Source organism: Pavona decussata, unplaced genomic scaffold (genome assembly GCF_977016875.1).
Source record: "Pavona decussata unplaced genomic scaffold, jaPavDecu1.1 SCAFFOLD_268, whole genome shotgun sequence".
Classification (NCBI taxonomy): domain Eukaryota; kingdom Metazoa; phylum Cnidaria; class Anthozoa; order Scleractinia; family Agariciidae; genus Pavona; species Pavona decussata.
Window position 1 is genome coordinate 219686 of NW_028145670.1, and position 19811 is coordinate 239496.

Consider the following 19811-nt stretch of genomic DNA (forward strand, 5'->3'; position numbering starts at 1 on the left):
ATAAAATCGAGGGATCGATAGTATTTGCTTACCAGAACCCTAGCGCGCGCTTAATAGCGTCACTAACAGAATCTGTAAAGCGCGCGCAAACTGTGTTCGGCCACCTTAAGCAGTCTACCAATCCAACTCAAGCGGAGTGCTTAACTGTCGTTGCAAAGTTTGGAAAGCTCAGGCCACTATCTTTTTTGTTTTTCCATAAAAACTTAAAGAGTTTGGTTTGGACTCTTTTAATAACTTCTTAAGGAACAGTTAACATTGAGGCTGCATGCACCAATTTAGAGACTCCTAGAGTTTTAGCTAACAGGGTTCTTCCCATGAGTGAAAGGTCTCGAGACAACCAGATATTTAATTAAGTTTCCATCTTTTGAATTCTTAGAAAAAAATTCAAATTGTTATTTTTGTCTCTATCGTTTGAAAGATAGGTTCCTAAAGTCTTAATTGGGCCCGATAGAACTTCTATTTCTAAGGGTTTAGTCTTGTTGTTTTTAAAAGATCCTATCCACATAGCCTTTGTCTTTTTGCCGTTTAGCTTTAGGCCTGAAATTTCACCAAAGCTCCCCAAAACTGACATACTTTCACGGAATGACATCGTGTCCTTACATATTAATGTAGTGTCGTCAGCGAACTGGCTTAGCTTAGCTTCAATGGGGTTAGGTAGTTCAATACCCGTTATTTCGGGATTTTGTCGTATTTTTTGTGCAAGAAGTTCTACACATAGGACCAATAAAAGAGAGCTCGGCGGATATCCTTGCCTTACGCCCCTTGATACTCGAAAATAATCAGTCATGTATCCGCCGTTAATAGCTCCGCTTTCAACATCGCTGTAGAGTACTGAAATCCAGTTTTGAATGTTCGGGCCAAAATTGAAGAATCTTAAGGTGTGATGGATAAAAGGCCATTCTTATATATCAAAGGCTTTTTCGAAGTCTATAAAGAATAGTATTCCAGGAACTTTGTTTAACTCGCTAAAAGCCATAAGGTCATTTAAGAGCCTCACATTTTGACCGATGTATCGTCCTTTTACGAACCCTGCTTGGTCCGAAATAATCAATTTGGGCATCTTCTGTATTCTTTTTGCAAAAGCTCTAGCCAATATTTTATAGTCGACATTGAGCAATGTTATTGGACGCCAGTTACTTAAAACCATAAGATTGTTTTCATCTTTTGGTATTAGCGAAATAATTCCTCTTCTCTGAAATATAGACAGTTTTCCTGTTTGAAAGGCTTCGTTGAAAGAGTCGAGGAGGTTCCTCCATAGCAGTTCGAAGAAGGTTTCATAAAATTCTTTCGTGAAACCGTCATCACCTAGAGATTTGCTAGGTTGAAAACCTTTTAAGGCATTCAATAATTCATCTTTGTCAGTTCTTGCTCAAGTTTGCTTGCTTTGTCTTGAGCTAGTTTTAGATTTTGTAGATCAAAGGAGAAGCGGGCAAAGTTGTCGTCAAAATTATTGCTCTCGTCTTGTGGGATTCTAGAAGTTACGAAGTTTTTGTAATAGTTTTCTTTTTTTTTTTTTCATTTATCATGCTTAAATCCGTGATTATTTCTCCGTCTATTGTTCTAAGCTGGGTTATAATCTTTTTCTAATAATTCCGTTTTTCCAAGTTAAAAAAGTATTTCGTTCGTTTTTCAAGATTTTCAATCCATCTTATTTTTTATCTGAACATCGCCTCCTTTCCCTTTGTATGATAAATTTCGGACAGTTCTTTTGTAAGGTTCTGGTATTCCGTTAGAATATCATCGTCTAGATTTTGATTATTACAAATTTCCTCATCTAGCTCTTCTAACTTACGCTGGATGGCTGTTTAATGGTTTCTTGAAATGAACCTTTTCTTCTTGGAGAAGACAACTGTCATACTTCTTATTTCCATTTTCACTAACTCCCAATACAGTTGGCTTTTAATTTCTATGTATTTCTCTTGGATAGAAAGATAATTGCTTTTAATTAAATTTATATATTCGTCGTCTTTCAGTAGTCTGTTTCTAAATTTCCATGAACCCGGTCCACGTTTAAATGTTTGATAAATTTTAAGGCTAAGATAGACAGCTTTATGATCGGGAGCAAATGAGGATCGTGTTTCTGTTTTCTTTACTTGGTTGATTAATTGTTTTGCAATTATGAAGTAATCTATTCTAGACTTTAATTTTTGAATCTTGGTTTCATAAGTATATGTTTTTGTGTTTCGGCGAAGTGTTCTGTAAACATCAACCAAGTTAAGATCCGCCATCCAACTCACTAAACCGTTCCTATAAACTGTTTCTTTCCATGGAAAGCCACCACTTTTATCTAGGTGGCTAAGTGTTGCATTCCAATCTCCTCCCATCATGACCCTAGCAACAAAGGTTTTAGTTACCAAAAAGTGGATAATTTTTTGTAGAAATGGCATTTCCGGGCGGAAATCCGTTAATGCAGAAATATTGGCTAACGATAATTCCTCTGTTGTTAATTTTAGGAGTAGTTTCTCCTAATTAGGAGGAGTAGTTTCTCATAAGCACGAGGACTAGTAGATAAGCCTACAACTCTTGCTTACGAAAAACTACGCCTTGTGCTCATGAGAAACTACCCGGATTGCTCATGAGAAACTACTCCTGGTGCTCATCAGAAACCACTCTTCGTTCCCATCAGAAACTACTCCTCGTGCTCATGAGAAACCACTCCACAAGCTTATGAGAAACTACTCCTCGCACTCATTGTAAACTACTCCCGTCCTCATGAGAAACTACTCCTCGTACTCATTAAAAAACTACTCCTCGTGCTCATGGGAAACCACTCCACGTGCTTATGAGAAACTACTCCTATTCCTTATGAGAAACTACCCCTCGCACTCATTACAAACTACTCCTCGTCCTCATGCGAAACTAGTCATCGTGCTCATGACAAAACATTCCTCGTGCTCAAAAGAAACTACGCCTCGTGCTTATGAAAAAACTACTCCCATTCCTCATGAGAAACTACTCCTAGCACTCATTACAAACTACTGCTCGTACTCATGAAAAAACTACTCCTTGTGCGCATGACAAACTACTCCTAGAGGTCTTCAGAAACCACCCCTCGAGCTAGCAAAAAACAACTCCTCGTGCTCATCAGAAACTACCCGTATTGCTCATAAGAAACTACTCCTCCTACTAATGACAAATTACTACCATGTGCTCAAGAGACACTACTCCTCGTAATCACGAGAAACTACTCCTCGTGCCCATGAAAAATCACTCCTAGTGCTCAAGAGGCGCTACTCCTCCTGCTCATGAGAAACTTCCCCTCGTGCCCATGAGAAACTACTCCTCCTGCTCATAGGACATCTTCGTTCACATAAGAAACTACTCCTCGTGCTCATAAGAAACTACTCCTAGTGCTCATGAGAAACTACTCCTTGTGCTTATGAGAAACTACTCCTAGTGCCCCTAAGGAAGTTTCTTTGTACTCAAAAGAAGCTACTCCTCGTGCTCATGAGAAACTAATCGTCGTGCTCATGAGAAACTAATTCTAGTGCTCATGAGAAACTACTCGTGCTGATAAGAAACTACTTCTATTGTTCATTAGAAACTACTCCTCGAACCCATGACAGACTACTCCTCGTGCTCATGAGAAACTACTCCTCGTAATCATCAAAACCTACTCCTCGAACTCATGACAAATTACTCCTAGTGCTACAGAGGCGCTACTACTCCTGCTCATGAGAAACTTCTCCTCGTGGCCATGAGAAACTATACCTCGTGCTCATAACAAACTACACCTCGTGCCCATGAGAAACTACAACTCGTGCTCGTAACAAACTACGTCTCGTGCTCATGAGAAACTACTCCTCGCACTCATGACAAATTCCTTCGAGTGCTCAAGATACGCTGCTCCTCGTCCTCATGAGAAACTACTCTTCGTGCCCATGAGGAACTACGCCTCGTGCTCATCTGTAACTACTCCTCGCGTTCATGAGAAACTACTCCATGTCCTTAAAGAGAAACCACGTTTCGTACTCATGAGAAACTATTCGTCGTGCTTTTGAGAAACTAATCTTCCTACTCATGCGAAAATACTCCTCGTGCCCAAGAGAAACTACTCCTTGTGCTTATGAGAAACTACTCCTCGTACTCATGACAAACTACTCTTCGTGCTTTTGAGAAACTTCTCTTCCTACTGATGAGAAACTATTCCTCGTGCTCATGGCAACCTACTCCTCGTGCTTATAGGAAACATCATCATCTAGCTTATGAGAAACTACTCCTCCTACTCATGAGAAACTACTCCTTTTACTCATGAGAAACTACTCCTCGTGCTTATGAAAAACGACCTATATTGCTTATGCGAAACTACCTCTCGTGCTTATGAGAAACTACTTGTCCTACTCATGAGAAACTACTCCTACTACTCATGAGAAACTACCACTCGTGCTCATGAGAAAGTACTCACCGTGCTCATGAGAAACTAATCCTCGTGCTCATAAGAAACTACTCATGGTGCTCATGAGAACTACTCCTAGTGCCCATAAAAAACTACTCCTCGTGCTGATGAGAAACTACTCCTATTGTTCATTAGAAACTATTCCTCGAACCCATGACAGCCTAATCCTCCCGCTCATTAGAAACTTCTCCTCGTGCTCATAAGAAACTACTCATAGTGCTCATGAGAAACTACTCCTATTGTTCATTAGAAACTACTCCTCGAACCCATGACAGCCTACTCCTCGTGCTCATGAGAAACTACTCCTCGAACACATGACAGCCTATTCCTCCCGCTGATGAGAAACTTCTCCTCGTGCTAATAACAAACTACTACTCGTACTCATGAGAAACTTCTCCTCGTGCCCATGACAAAACTACTCCTAGTGCTCATGAGAAACTACTCCTATAGGCCATCAGAAACCACCCCTCTTGTTAGTGAAAAACTACTCCTCGTACTCTTCAGAAACTACCCATATTGCTCCTGAGAAACTACCCCTCGTACTCATGACAAATTACTACCAAGTGCTCAAGAGATGCTACTCCTCCTGCTCAATCGAAACTAGTCCTCGAAATCATGAGAAACTACTTCTCGTACTCATGACAAATTACTTCTAGTGCTTAAGAGACGCTACTCCTCCTGCTCATAAGAAACTTCCCCTCGTGCCCATGAGAAACTACACCTCGTGTTCATAACAAACTACTCCTCGTGCTCATGAGAAACTACTCCTAGTGCTTATAAGAATTTATCTTCGAACTCATCATAAACTACCCCTTGTACCCATGACAGACTACTCTTCTTGCTCCTGAGAAACTACTCCTCGTGCTCATGAGAAACTTCTCCTAGTGCCCATGAGAAGCTACACCTCGTGTTCATAACAAACTACACCTCTTGTTCCTGAGAAACTACTCCTCATGGTCATGAGAAACCACTCCTCGTGCTGATCAAAAACTACCCCTCGCGCTCATGAGAAACTATTTCTCGTACTTATGACCAATTACTCCTAATGCTTATTAAACGCTAATCCTCGTGGTCATGAGAAACTACTTCTCGTACTCATGTTAAACTACCCCTTCTGCCCTTAACAAACAACTCCTCGTGCTCATGAGAAACTAGTCTTTGTGTTCATGAGTAACTACTCCTCGTGCTCATGAGAAACTACTCCTCGTGCTTATGACAAACTACTCCTCCTACTCATGATAAACTCCTACTCTTGCTCATGAGAAACTACTCCTGGAGTTTTTAAGGAACTACTCCTTCTTATGAGAAACTAATCCTTGTACTCATGACAAACTACTTCTAGTGCTTATGAGAATCTACTCCTCGTATCCATTAAAAACTACTCCTCGCGCTTATGGGAAATTACCCCTCTAGCTCATGAGAAACTACTCCTCGTGCTTATGACAAACTACTCCTCCTACTCATGATAAAGTACTACTCTTGCACATGAGAAACTACTCCTCGAGTTCATAAGGAACTACTCCTTCTTATGAGAAACTAATCCTTGTACTCATGACAAACTACTCCCCGTGCTCATGAGAAAGTACTCACCGTGCGCATGACAAACTACTTTTTGTACTCATGAGAAACTATTCCTCCTGCTTTTGAGAAACTACTCTTCCTGCTCATGAGAAAATACTCCTCGTGCTCATGAGAAACTACTCCTTGTGTTTACGAGAAACTACTTCTCGTACTAATAGGAAACTACTCCTCGTGCTTTTGAGAAACTAAGCTTCCTACTCATGAGAAACTACTCATCTTGCTCGTGAGAAACTACTCCTTGTGCTTATCAGAAACTATTCCTCATGCTCATAAGGAACTACTCTTCGTGCTTATGGGAAACAACTCTTCTAGCTGATGAGAAACTACTCGTCATGCTCATGAGAAACTACTCCTCCTACTCATGAGAAACAACCCCTTGTGCTTATAAGAAACTACTACTCGTACTCATCAGAAAAAACTCCTCGTGCTTTTGAGAAACCACTTGTCCTACTCATAAGACACTACTACTCCTCGTGCTCATAAGAAACTACTCCTTGTGCTTATGAGAAACTATTCCTCGTGCTCATGAAAAACTAATGCTCGTGCTCATGTGTAACTTCTCCTCGTGCCCATGAGAAACGACCTCTATTGCTTATAAGAAACTACTTCTTGTGCTTATTAGAAACTACTCGTCCTACTCATGAGAAACTATCACTCGTACTCGTGAGAAGCTACTCATAGTGCTCTTGAGAAACTAATCCTAGTGCTCATGAGAAACTACTCCTCGTGCTGATGAGAAACCACTCCTCGTACCCATGACAGACTACTCCCCTTGCTCCTGAGAAACTACGTCTCGTGCTCATGAGAAACTTCTCCTAGTACTTATGAAAAAAACCATTCCTCGTGGTCATGAGAAACCACTCCTTGTGCTGATTAAAAACTACCCCTCGCGCTCATGAGAAACTATTTCTCGTACTTATGACCACTTACTCCTAGTGCTTATGAAACGCTAATCCTCGTGGTCATGAGAAACTGCTTCTCGTACTCATGTTAAACTACCCCTCCTGCCCGTAATAAACAACTCATCGTGCTTATGAGAAACTAGACTTTATGCTCATGAGTAACTACTGCTCGTGCTCATGAGTAACTACTCCTTGTGCTTATGACAACCTACTCCTCCTACTCATGATAAACTACTACTCTTGCTCATGAGAAACTACTCCTTGAGTTCATAAGGAACTACTCCTTCTTATGAGAAACTAATCCATGTACTCACGACAAACTACTTCTAGTGCTTATAAGAATCTACTCCTCGTATCCATGAGAAACTACTCCTCGTGCTTATGGGAAACAACTCCTCTAGCTCATGAGAAACTACTCCTCGTGCTCATGAGAAACTACTCCTCCTACTCATGAGAAACTACTCCTCGTGCTTATGAGAAACCACCTCTATTGCTTATGAGAAACTACTTCTCGTGCCCATGAGAAAGTACTCTTCGTGCTTTTGAAAAACTTCTCTTCCCACTAATGAGAAACTTCTCCTCGTGCTCATACGAAACTACTCCTCGGCTTATGGGAAACAACTCATCTAGCTTATGAGAAACTACTCTTTGTGCTCATGTCTAACTACTGTTCATACTCATGGGAAACTACCATTCGTGCTTATGAGAAAGTACTCACAGTGCTCATGACAAACTAAACCTCCCACTCATAAGAAACTACTCCTCTTGCTTTTGAGAAACTACTTCTCGTGCCCATGAGAAACGACTCTTCGTGCTTTTGAGAAACTTCTCTTCCCACTTATGAGAAACTATTCCTCGTGCTCATAAGAAACTACTCTTCGTGCTTCTGGGAAACAACTCATGTAGCTTTTCCTCCTACTCATGAGAAACTACTGTTCCTACTCATGGGAGACTACCATTCGTGCTCATGAGAAAGTACTCACGGTGCTCATGACAAACTAAACCTCGTACTCATAAGAAACTACTCCTCTTGCTTTTGGGAAAATAATCTTCCTACTCATGAGAAACTACTCCTCGTGCTCATGAGAAACTACTCCTTGTGCTTATGAGAAACTACTCCACGTACTCATATCTGTCGTTCTTATAAGAAACTATACCTCGTGCTCATGAGAAACTAGTCCACGTGCTCATGAGAAACAACTCCTTGTGCTTATAAGAAACTACTCCTCGTACTCATGAAAACTATTCCTCGTGTTTTTGAGAAACTACTCTTCCTAATAATGAAAAACTACTCCTCGTGCTCATGAAAAACTACTCCTTGTGCTTATAAGAAACTACACCTCGTGCTCATGTGTAACTACTTCTCGTGCTCATGAGAATCTACTCTTTGTGCCTTTGAGAAACCACTCCTCGTAGTCATGAAAAACTATTCTTTGCGCCTATAAGAAACTATCTGTCCTTCTTATGAGAAACTACTTCTTGTTCTCATGAGAAACTACTCCTCGTGCTCATGAGAAAGTACTCACCGTGCTCATGACAAACTAAACCTCGTACTCATAACAAAAATTACTCCTTTTGCTTTTGAGGAACTACTCTTTCTACTCATGAGAAACTACTCCTCATGCTCATAAAAAAACTACTCCTTGTGCTTATGAGAAACTACACCTCGTGCTCATGTGTAATTACTCCTCGTGCTCATGAGAAACTAGTCCTTGTGCTTATAAGAAACTACTCCTTGTACTCATGAAAGATTACTCCTTGCGCTTATAAGAAACTATCTGTCCTTCTTATAAGAAACTATTCCTCGTGCTCATCAGAAATCACTCCTCGTGCTCATGAGAAACCACTCCTCGTCCTGATGAGAAAGTACTCCTATTGTTCATTAGAAAATACCCATAATACTCATAAGAAACTACTCCTCGTGCTCATGAGATGGTACTTACCGTGCTCATGACAAACTACACCTCGTACGCATGAGAAACTACTCCTCCTGCTTTTGAGAAACTACTCTTCCTACTCATGAGAAACTACTCCTCGTGCTCATCAGAAAAAAACTCCCTTTCCTTATGAGAAACTACTCCTTGTACTTATGAGAAACTACTTCTCGTGCTTTTGAGAATCTACTCCTCCTACTCATGAAAAAGTAATCCTCGTCCTCATGAAAAACTACTCCTTGTGCTTATAAAAAACTATACCTCGTGCTCATTAGAAACTACACTTTGAGCTTATGTGTAACTACTCCTCGTGCTCATTTGAAACTATTCCACCTACTTATGAGAAACTACTCCTCGTGCTCATGACAAACTAAACGTCGTACTCATAAGACACTACTCCTCGTGCTTTTGAGAAACTTCTCTTCCTACTAATTATAAACTATTTCTCGTTCTCACGAAAAACAACTCCCTGTGCTTATGAGAGACTACTCCTCGTACTCATGAGAAACTACTAATCGCACGCATGAGAAAGTACTACTTGTGCTCATGAGAAACTACCTCTTGTGCTTATGAGAAACTATTTCTCATGCTAATAAGAAACTAGACCTCGTGCTCATGTGTAACTACTCCTCGTGCTCATGAGAAACTACTCCTCTTACTCATGAGAAACTACACCTCGTGCTCATGAGAAACTACACCTCGTGCTCATGTGTAACTACTCCTCGTGCTCAAAAGAAACTACTAATCGTACGCATGAGAAACTACTCCTCGTGCTCATAAGTAACTACTCCTTTTGCTTATGAGAAACTACTCCTCGTACTCATGAGAAATCACTCTTCCTACTCATGAGACGCTACTCCTCGTGCTCATAAGAAACTACTCCTTGTGGTTATGAGAAACTATTCCTCGTGCTCATGAGAAACTACACCTTGTGCTCATGTGTATCTACTCATCGTACGCATGAGAAACTACTCCTCCTACTTATGAGAAACTACTCCTCCTGCTCATGAAAAACTATTCTTGTACTTGTGAGAAACTATCCCTCTTGCTTATAAGAAACTACACCTCGTGCTCATGTGTAACTACTCCTCGTGCTCATGAGAAACTACTCTTCGTGCTTCAAGGAAAGAACTCATGTAGCTTTTCCTCCTACTCATGAGAAACTACTGTTCCTACTCATGGGAAACTACCACTCGTGCTCATGAGAAAGTACTCACGGTGCTCATGACAAACTAAACCTCGTAGTCATAAGAAACTACTCCATTTGCTTTTGAGAAAATAATCTTCCTACTCATGAGAAACTACTCCTCGTGCTCATGAGAAACTACTCCTTGTGCTTATGAGAAACTACTCCTCGTACTCATAAAAAACTACTCCTTGCGCTCATAAGAAACTATCTGTCGTTCTTATAAGAAACTATACCTCCTGCTTATGAGAAACTAGTCCACGTGCTCATGAGAAACAACTCCTTGTGCTTATAAGAAACTACTCCTCGTACTCATGAAAAACTATTCCTCGTGCTTTTAAGAAACTAGTCTTCCTACTCATGAGAAACTACTCCTCGTGCTCATGAAAAGCTACTCCTTGTTCTTATGAGAAACTATTTCTCGTGCTTATAAGAAACTACGCCTTGTGCTCATGTGTAACTACTCCTCGTGCTCATGAGAAAATACTCCTCGTACGCACGAGAAACTACTTTTCTTATTTATGAGAAACTACTCCTCGTGTTCATGAGGAACTACTCCTCGTGGTTATGAGAAACTAACCCTCCTGCTAGTGAGAAACTACTCCTCATGCTTATGAGAAACTACTTCTTACGCTCATAAGAAACTACTTTTCCTTATAAGTAACTACTTCCCATGCTTATGAGTAACTACCGCTCGTGCTCATGAGTAACTACTGCTTGTGGTCATGGGTAACTACTGCTCGTGCTTATGTGTAACTACTTCTCATGCTCAAGAGTAACTAGTGCTCGTGCTCATGAGTGACTACTCCTCATGTTTATGAGTAGCTACTTTGTATGCTTATGGGTAACTACTACTCGTGCTCATGAGTATTTACTTCTCGTGGTCATGCCTATGCGCCTTTTATGTTAAATGCATGGGGCACAGTTCTGATGAGTGACTCATCTATATAATATTTGGCTTTTTTGGTCATGCTCGTGTTTAGTTTAGACAACTTTCGCGTACACATGCCTTAGCGTATGGGACATCTTTGCCAGTATTGTAAAAAATTATTTAGTCGGAGTTAAAACAGACTCTGCCACGGAAAGAACAAGAGGAGAGTTCAACCAAAAATACCGCCTTTTCGGAAGTCGACACAGACGAACAAGATAAAAAGAGAGAAGAAGAAGGTAAAGAAAAGGGAGATGACGAAAAGGAGGATGAAAGCGTGGATAGTGATGACGAAGATGATGAAGACACGGTGGAGAATTATTCCGACTATTACAGCAGTGATCCTTGGGGATATCTGCGAGCGGAAGTAAGAGATACTCTAAATCCTAGTTATGTCAAACAGGTGGAACAGTTTCTGGACAAGGGTGTATCTAGAGCGGTTGCTAAGGCCAAAGCGTTGAATTTTCCATCACCGGCTCAGAAGCAAAAGTTGTGCAGGCTGTACTTACACAATTTAAAGTGGTTGCATGGTCTTAGGCAGGATCCTATACATCAAGAAGTCATGAACACCCTACGTCGCTTTATGGACAAGGACTCTATAGATTATGAAGAAGCTGCAGAAGTAGCCGTGGACAAACGGAAATTTTTGTTAAACAGGCTCTTTGATAAGCCTCAAGTTCCCGAAGAAGAAGAAAAATGAAAACAAATTAAACAAGTTTCGACGCTGTCATTTCCGTGAAACCCGAGCCCGCGATAACTATCGCCTTTACATCGTATGCGTAGGCGGAAGTGAGTAAATGTTTGTCACGGTCGCTGGTTAGTAAGAGAGCAGGAGCACGTTCCGCAGTGTAAGATTTTGATTTTTTGTGCAAGTAGACCGCTGGTCCCTAGGAGTGCAGAAAATTGTCCCACCATGTCATCTTAAGGATTTTTTTAATAAAATATCTTGTTGTTAAAAAACCGTCTGTTATTGGTTGCTCTTTAACGGACCAATCACAAACCAACCTTTAGAAGAGTCAATCATCCCTCATTAATGCAATCAGAGCTGCAGTGAAGTTTCCGTGATTTTTACGCGATTATTGCGTTCGCCTCTCACCTTCCATTGAGTAATATTTCTGTCCTCTATTGCTTAATTGTCTTTAGAAAACGCTGACTAATCAGAATCCATCGTCTACCCGTATATTTTAAGGTCTTAGGTGGGATCTAGGAAGAAAAGGGTCTTTTTTTTTGTACTGAGATATCGGATTTCAGCTATTATGGCCCGCCCCATGCACTTTAAGCGTAAATTTTCAAGACGCCAATTTCACGTTTACGGAAAGAGAACACACCTTTTCGAAACAATAAATCAAAAGAAGAACATCTAAGTAGGAGATAGCAAGGGGCGGCAGGCCTGCACGACTTCTAACAATGGAAACATTTTTGAAGTGTAACCTCTTTATATTTTTTCTCTGACAAGCATTTTTTTTAGAGATTTTCCTTTTTTAAAAGGAAATTAGTGGTAGCTCTTTGAACATTTCTCGTAGGAAAGGCTGGTTTTGTATTAAGTGCCATTTTCGCATTAAAACATGTTTGAGGTTGGAAACTGATTGTTCGATATTGTGTTACGGAAGGTAATATTTGTTTGGGAATGTTGTCTTTTTGCTTCAATACCGTTGACCTTTCTGTAAATTTGACATGTGAAAAAATTTTTTCAATCAGATTATCTAGGTAGCCTCTAGTAAGAAGTCGTGATTAAAATTTTAAATATTATCCTCACGCATTTTTCCTCCAGCCACCCACCAGGAGTCAAAAAAGGATTTGTCAAGGGCTAAGCCCTAAGACTCTTACGAACAAACTTCTGAAACACAACATTTGAGGATAATATCAACAATAACAATGAAGTACAGAAGAAAAAACTACTGAATGCCGATTTGTTGAGGGCGGTTTTTTCTTAATTTTCCTTTCATCGAGGGTAAAATTACTTACTCCTGATGGGTCGAGCGGCGAAAATACTCGCTCCTCATTGGCTGAGTACGCCAGTTATATATTTTGTTGGTTTCTTTATTTTGTGCCCAAACTCAACGAGTTCTTTGAGGTTCTTTGGAGTTCGACTCTTTAAGCCGGGCTATTCGTAACAAATATACATGGAAATCAAGTGCTGCAGCTAGAAAGGAAATCCCAAAGGTTATGTTTTCGTGTCTCTTACAAGAGTCAGTAGAAGATTATTGGTGTCAAAGCTAAAAACGTGGATCGGATTGATATTTGTTTGGCTGCGAAATTGAAATCAGTCATGTTCATTGGTGCTTTCACCTCGCAACTTCTTTTACAACGAACGATAACTGAACACAACAGTGTCCTTTTTATGTAAGGAAGAAGCAGGTCAAATTCAGAGGAAGAAATTACTCCGCAATTTCCTTCTTTAAATCCACCGTTTGTTATTTTTATCGATCTACGTTCCTGTGATTTTCAAGAGGCCGGAAGCTTCACAGTGCAGGTGAACAACTTGATAATGAATGCCTAACATTAAGTTTTATGGTTGTTAGTTTGCTCCTGAATTAAAATCGTTTTCTCTCTTACTTACACGTGTTAATGGTAATTCCTCTCGTCAGTTTTGTTTGTTTTGTACGCTACGAATAACTTAAATAAATTGTGTGGTTTTTGCTTACGGTGAGTGTTTTACTGACTGTTTTACCAAGTTCCTTGATGGTTTTAAAAAATTTTGTCCTCCGTGTTATAACAGCGCAATGATTCCTCGTAGTTTAAGGATTAATTCTCACTTGTATTTTTAAAGTCTTCGCAAATTCCACTCGTCGCACAATTTGGCAAACTTTTAAAATGCGCTTGAAAATTAATCCTTAATTCTACTCGGCCTTATGCGAATACATAATTATACTACCCGTTATACAGGGGAGCAAGGTAGTCTCTTAACCCCCTCCCCGTTGCACAAAGAAATATTTCAGTAAAAGTGTCATGCTGAGGTGCATGATTATGTGAGTGCAGGGTCCAAAAAGTACCAAAATATTTTGGACACTGTAAGTAAATATTCAGGACGGGATCGCCTATTTATCGAGTTGAAGTACTTTTCTTCATGTTCATAAAACCGATGTTTGCAAAGAGGTTTGTTCAATTGATTCCATATATTGATGTATTTTGTTGTTATCATTCTTTGTTATTTTTAATACGGATCGAGGCGAACCGGTTTGTGAACAGTCAACGCGCCCTACGTAGCACTGTCACTGTCTAGTAAAATTTTGCTTATCAAGAAAGCCACTCGTAAACCTCAGAAAAAGGCTACCATAACTATAAAAATAGAGTTCAAATATATCCTGGAGTAACAAATAGAAATTAACAAACTGTGATAATTAAGAGAAATAAACTAAACAACAATCTTTAAACAATTCGCACAAACAGCGAATAAATGGTTTGCGTAAGCTTTGTTTTGATGAAAATGAAATCACCCTTTTTTTAAATTTTACATTCGCTTTTAACGTTCTTTGAAAGACTTTTATTTCAATCTTTTCCGTTCTACGCTATTGTATTAAGCCATTCTGCTTGTTCGCTGTCAAGATTGTCAAATAAATGCTAAAATTAGAAATATATGCGAGAAAAATTTGTCAGTAGTTTACGCCAACGATACAGTGTTGCGAGACGTTTCGGGTTCGACTGACTATTTTAGCTAAGAATCAAATTTTCTTAAATGAAGCAAAACGGGACGAGATTAGAAAAAAAACGGACTCCAAGAGAAATAACGAACATGGACGAACAAAATGAGCTCGAAAGACTGCTTCTAAGTTAGCACTATTACGCCTAAGTAAAGGACGGTCCCACTAATACAGTAGAATTTTTGCGCGGTTTATTACTATGCGGGAAAAGCAACGTTTTCCTACGTTAAGTGAGCGAAAAGTTTTGCTTCAAGAAGTAAAATCCAACGTGTCGTCGCGCTAGATCGCAGAAAAATGACTTCACTTCAAGAAATCTGATGAGTGTCCCGCCGAACAAAAACTAGGCACGGGCGCATTAGCATTGTGGGATTGCGTACGTCCGCTGTTGGAAGGCAAAATTGTACGAGATTAAAAAATAAAACTTCAATGTAAATAATGAACATGGGCCGAAAAAATGAACTCAAAGAAAGCCATGAAGTTACCAGTATTTAGCTTAAGTTAAACGGCGTGTCAACACTTCAGGAAAACACTATCTTCCAAAACAGCAAAGTTTTGTCAACAAAATCACATGAATATACTCGCCTCTTCTGAGAATAACCAGTTCTTTTATTCCATTGCTGATTTTTTCGTTCGTCTTACAACGATAAGTGAGCGAAACGTTTCGCTTCAAGAGGAAAAAACACAACGTTTCGTCGTGCCGGATCGGAGTATCAGTCAAATAATTTGACTTCAATATTCTAATGAGTGTCCAGGCGAACAAACACTAGGCACGAGCGCATTAGCATTGTGGGGTTTCGTACGGAGGGACGGACGGTCGGACGAAGGTGAGGTCATAACCAAACCAAAGTTTCTCGCATTCACGGGATACCGAGTTCTGTTACCAAGATCTGCGCCTTCGGCATGCGTGGAGCTCCGCTATGAAAACCACCGAGGTTTGTATCAAAACAAGGTGACCTCCAGCTTCGCTTTCAATCCAAGGCCAGGTCAATAAGCACACAACTGTGAAATGGCCCATTACGGTTACGACAAACGATAAAAATGATCACGTAACCACGTTTATTCGCCGCTCGTTGTTTTCCGTTTCTCCGTAAAATTAAGTAGTTTTGCGTGAGCTTCAAACGTCAGAATTATTTTTTACTATTCTCATCTGTACTATTACTACTTCTCCGGCAGTTGAGTTATTTTGTTGCTTTGAAGATCCCTCTGGATACCAAGAAGTAAACAAATGCATAAGCACAACCAATTTTCCTACTTTGTAGAACTGTCACCAATATTAATTTGTATGTAGTTACAATAACTAAATTTCCTCTTGTTAAGTTTACTTTATTCATCATTGACAAATATAGAAATTTACTAGACAATAGAAATAATAAAATAAAATAAATAATGATGACAACTTGTACGAAAATACTTACAACCAAGATAGACTGGGCAGTCCGGAAAATAACTTATCCGGCAGTTGAGTTATTTCGTTGCTTTGAAGCTTCCTGTGGACACCAAGAAGTAAACAAATGCATAAGCAGAACCAATCTTCCTACTTTGTAGAACTGTCACCAGAATTAATTTGTATGTAGTTACAATAACTAAATTTCGTCTTGTTAAGATTACATTATTCATCATTGACAAATATGAAAATTTACAAGACAACAGAAATAATAAAATCCCACAACCATGAAAACTTGTACGAAAATACTTACAAAAAAGATAGACTGAATAGTCGGAAAAATAACTTCTCCGGCAGTTGAGATATTTTGTTGCTTTGAAGATGCCTGTGGACACCAAGAAGTAAACAAATGAATAAGCGGAACCAATCTTCCTACTTTGTAAAACTGTCAACAGAATTAATTTGTATGTAGTTAAAACAACTAAATTTCCTCTTGTTAAGTTTACACTATTCATCATTGACAAATATAGAAATTAACAAGACAACAGAAATAAACAAATCCCACAACCATGACAACTTGTACGAAAATACTTACAAAAAAAATAGATCGAACAGTCCGGAAAATAACTTCGCCGGCAGTTGAGTTATTTTGTTTCTTCCAAGATCCCTGTGGACACCAAGAAGTAAACAATTGCATAAGCAGAACCAATTTTCCTACTTTGTAGAACTGTCACCAGAATTAATTTATATGTAGTTACAGTAACTAAATTTTCTCTTGCTGAGTTTACATTATTCATCATTGACAAACATAGAAATTTACTAGACAACAAAAATAATAAAACCCCACAACAATGACAACTTGTACGAAAATACTTACAACCGAAATAGACTGGTCAGTCCGGAAAATAACTTATCCGGCAGTTGAGTTATTTTGTTGCTTTCAAGATCCCTGTGGACACCAAGAAGTAAACAATTGCATAAGCGGAACCACATTTCCTACTTTGTAGAACTGTCACCAGAATAAATTTGTATGTAGTTACAATAACTAAATTTCCTCTTGTTAAGTTTACTTTATTCATCATTGACAAATATAGAAATTTACTAGACAACAGAAATAATAATTAGACATTTTCCTACGTTGTAGAACTGTCACCGGAATTAATTTGTATGTAGTTACAATAACTAAATATTCTCTTGCTGAGTTTACATTATTCATCATTGACAAATATAGAAAGTTACTAGACAACAGAAATAATGAAATGCTGCAACCATGACAACTTGTACGAAAATACTTACAGCCGAGATAGACTGGTCAGTCGAGAAAATAACTTCTCCGGCAGTTGAGTTATTTCGTTTCTTCCAAGATCCCTGTGGACACCAAAAAGTAAACAAATGCATAATCAGAACCAATTTTCCCGCTTTGAAGAACTGTCACACGAGTTAATCTGTATCTACTTACAATAACTAAATTTCCTCTTGCTAAGTTTACATTATTCATCATTGACAAATATAGAAATTTACTACACAAAATAAATAATCAAATCCGACAACCATGACAACTTGTACGAAAATACTTACAACTGAGATAGACTGGTTAGTCCCGAAAATAACTTCTCCGGCAGTTGAGTTATTTTGTTGTTTTTAAGATCCCTGTGGACACCAAGAAGTAACCAAATGCATAAGCAGAACCAATATTCCTACTTTGTAGAACTGTCACCAGAATAAATTTGTATGTAGTTACAATAACTAAATTTCCTCTTGTTAAGTTTACTTTATTCATCATTGACAAATATAGAAATTTACTAGACAACAGAAATAATAATTAGACATTTTCCTACGTTGTAGAACTGTCACCGGAATTAATTTGTATGTAGTTTTAATAACTAAATATTCTCTTGCTGAGTTTACATTATTCATCATTGACAAATATAGAAATTTACAAGACAACAGAAATAATAAAATCCCACAACCATGACAACTTGTACAAAAATACTTACAACCGAGATAGACTGGTCAGTCCGGAAAATAACTTCTCCGGCAGTTGAGTTATTTTGTTGTTTTCCAGATCCCTGTGGACACCAAAAAGTAAACAAATGCATAATCAGAACCAATTTTTCCGTTTTGAAGAACTGTCACACGAGTTAATCTGTATATACTTACAATAAGTAAATTTCCTCTTGTTGAGTTTACATCATCCATCATTGACAAATATAGAAATTTACAAGACAACAGAAATAAACAAATCCCACAACCATGAAAAAACTTACAACGTCTCCAGACCTTTCAGTCGAGTATGTAGTAACAACAACTAATATGCCTCTTGTTGAGTTTCATCATTCATCATTGACAATGGTAGAAATTTTTAAGGCAACAGAAATAAACAATATCCACGACCCTGACAACTTGTACGAAAGACTACACGTTATATAGACTGTTTAGTCCAGAAAATAATTTTTCCGGCAGCTGAGTTTTTTCGTTGCTTTCAAGCTTTCTTTGGACACCAAGAAGTGAATAAATCCATAGTCAGAACCTATTTTCCCGCTTTTAAGAACTGTCACCAGAGTTAATTTGTATGTATTTACAATAACTAACTTTCGTCTTGTTGAGTTCACATCTTCATCATTGACAAATATAGAAATTTTCAAGGCAACAGAAATAAACAAAATACCACAACCCTGACAACTTGTATAAAAAAAAACTTACAACGTCACCAGACTTGTCAGTCCAGAAAATAACTTTTCCAGCAGTTGAGTTATTTTGTTGCTTCCAAGCTCCCTGTGGACACCATAAAAAAATTAATAATCAGAACCAATTTTTCCGCTTTGAAGAACTGGCGCAAGAATTAAGAGTGAATGTGAGTAAAAATTCGAAGAAAATTAAAGAAAATGTGGCCACGGTCAAAAAATCGATTTCGCTCATATTTTGTCAGTTTGAAAGCCTAGGTAAGTATGTAAAGGATGTAAGGTTATTTTTTTTAAATATTTCATATAATGGCAGAAAACCATGAAGAACGGTTACCCTACTGGAAGCTTGGATTTCACCTCGAGAGTATTATGGGTCGGATGGATAGACCAATTTTATTCATGTATTCAAATAGATTTAGGGGTCACCTAAAGCGGTTTTAAGCGTAAGTTGATATGACATGCGGTTGATATAGGGTAGGGTTTAATGAGATGCAAGCCATCTAGGCATAAGACGGATTTAATGAGATGCAAGTGTATGTATGATTTGGAGTTTAGTATATAAAGTGTACTGTGCTCTGGTGGTATGGTCCCGCCCGACCAGCCGGGTGGTATCGCAAATATATAGGGAAAGAACAATGGATAAGTTGAGAACCAATGAGAAGCCACTGCCGTCACGGTCAAACAAGCTCAACCTAGAAAAACCGGACTAAACCAGTTTTAAACAGAATTAAAATTCAAAATGATCTCCTTGATATCGGAGACAAGACAAACCTGCCAAACCGGTTTTTTATCCCTTTCACTGTTCAAATTAGTAGCACCCTGAAACGGACACGAGACAATATTTTGTATCAACACCATTAATTTTATTGAATAAACATGATGAGATATTACAATCAAATTCCAAAGAGAACGATTGTGCTGAATTTTACATGAAATCAGTCACTTTATCGATTCTGGCAAATTGTCTCTGAAGCTTGGGTCTTTGCAGCTGTTTCCCATATGTTGTCGTCATGTCCACCTCAGTTTCTCTTGGCTTGTACACCGGAAGCTCCCTTTGAGAATATGCGTCCACGGGCATTTCATCACCCCATTGAAAGTGTCTGCACATTTCCTTTCTTGTACATGTAAAGTAAGGCCTGAACGGATTCTTTGCTGATCTTGACACCCTTAACGTG

General features: G+C 38.8%; 1 protein-coding gene across 1 annotated transcript in view; it reads right to left on the minus strand.

Annotated features, from left to right (window-relative positions):
- The window catches only part of LOC146455869 (uncharacterized), a 65474-nt gene extending 48164 nt beyond the window's left edge, over nucleotides 1–17310 (minus strand). Inside the window, exons 1-2 of the mRNA XM_085093758.1 lie at nucleotides 17249–17310; nucleotides 16830–16901 (exon numbers count right to left, since the gene is read on the minus strand). The gene's annotated coding sequence lies outside the window, so the exon portion shown is untranslated. The remainder of the gene's footprint in view (nucleotides 1–16829; nucleotides 16902–17248) is intronic.
- Between the last annotated feature and the right edge of the window lie 2501 nt (nucleotides 17311–19811).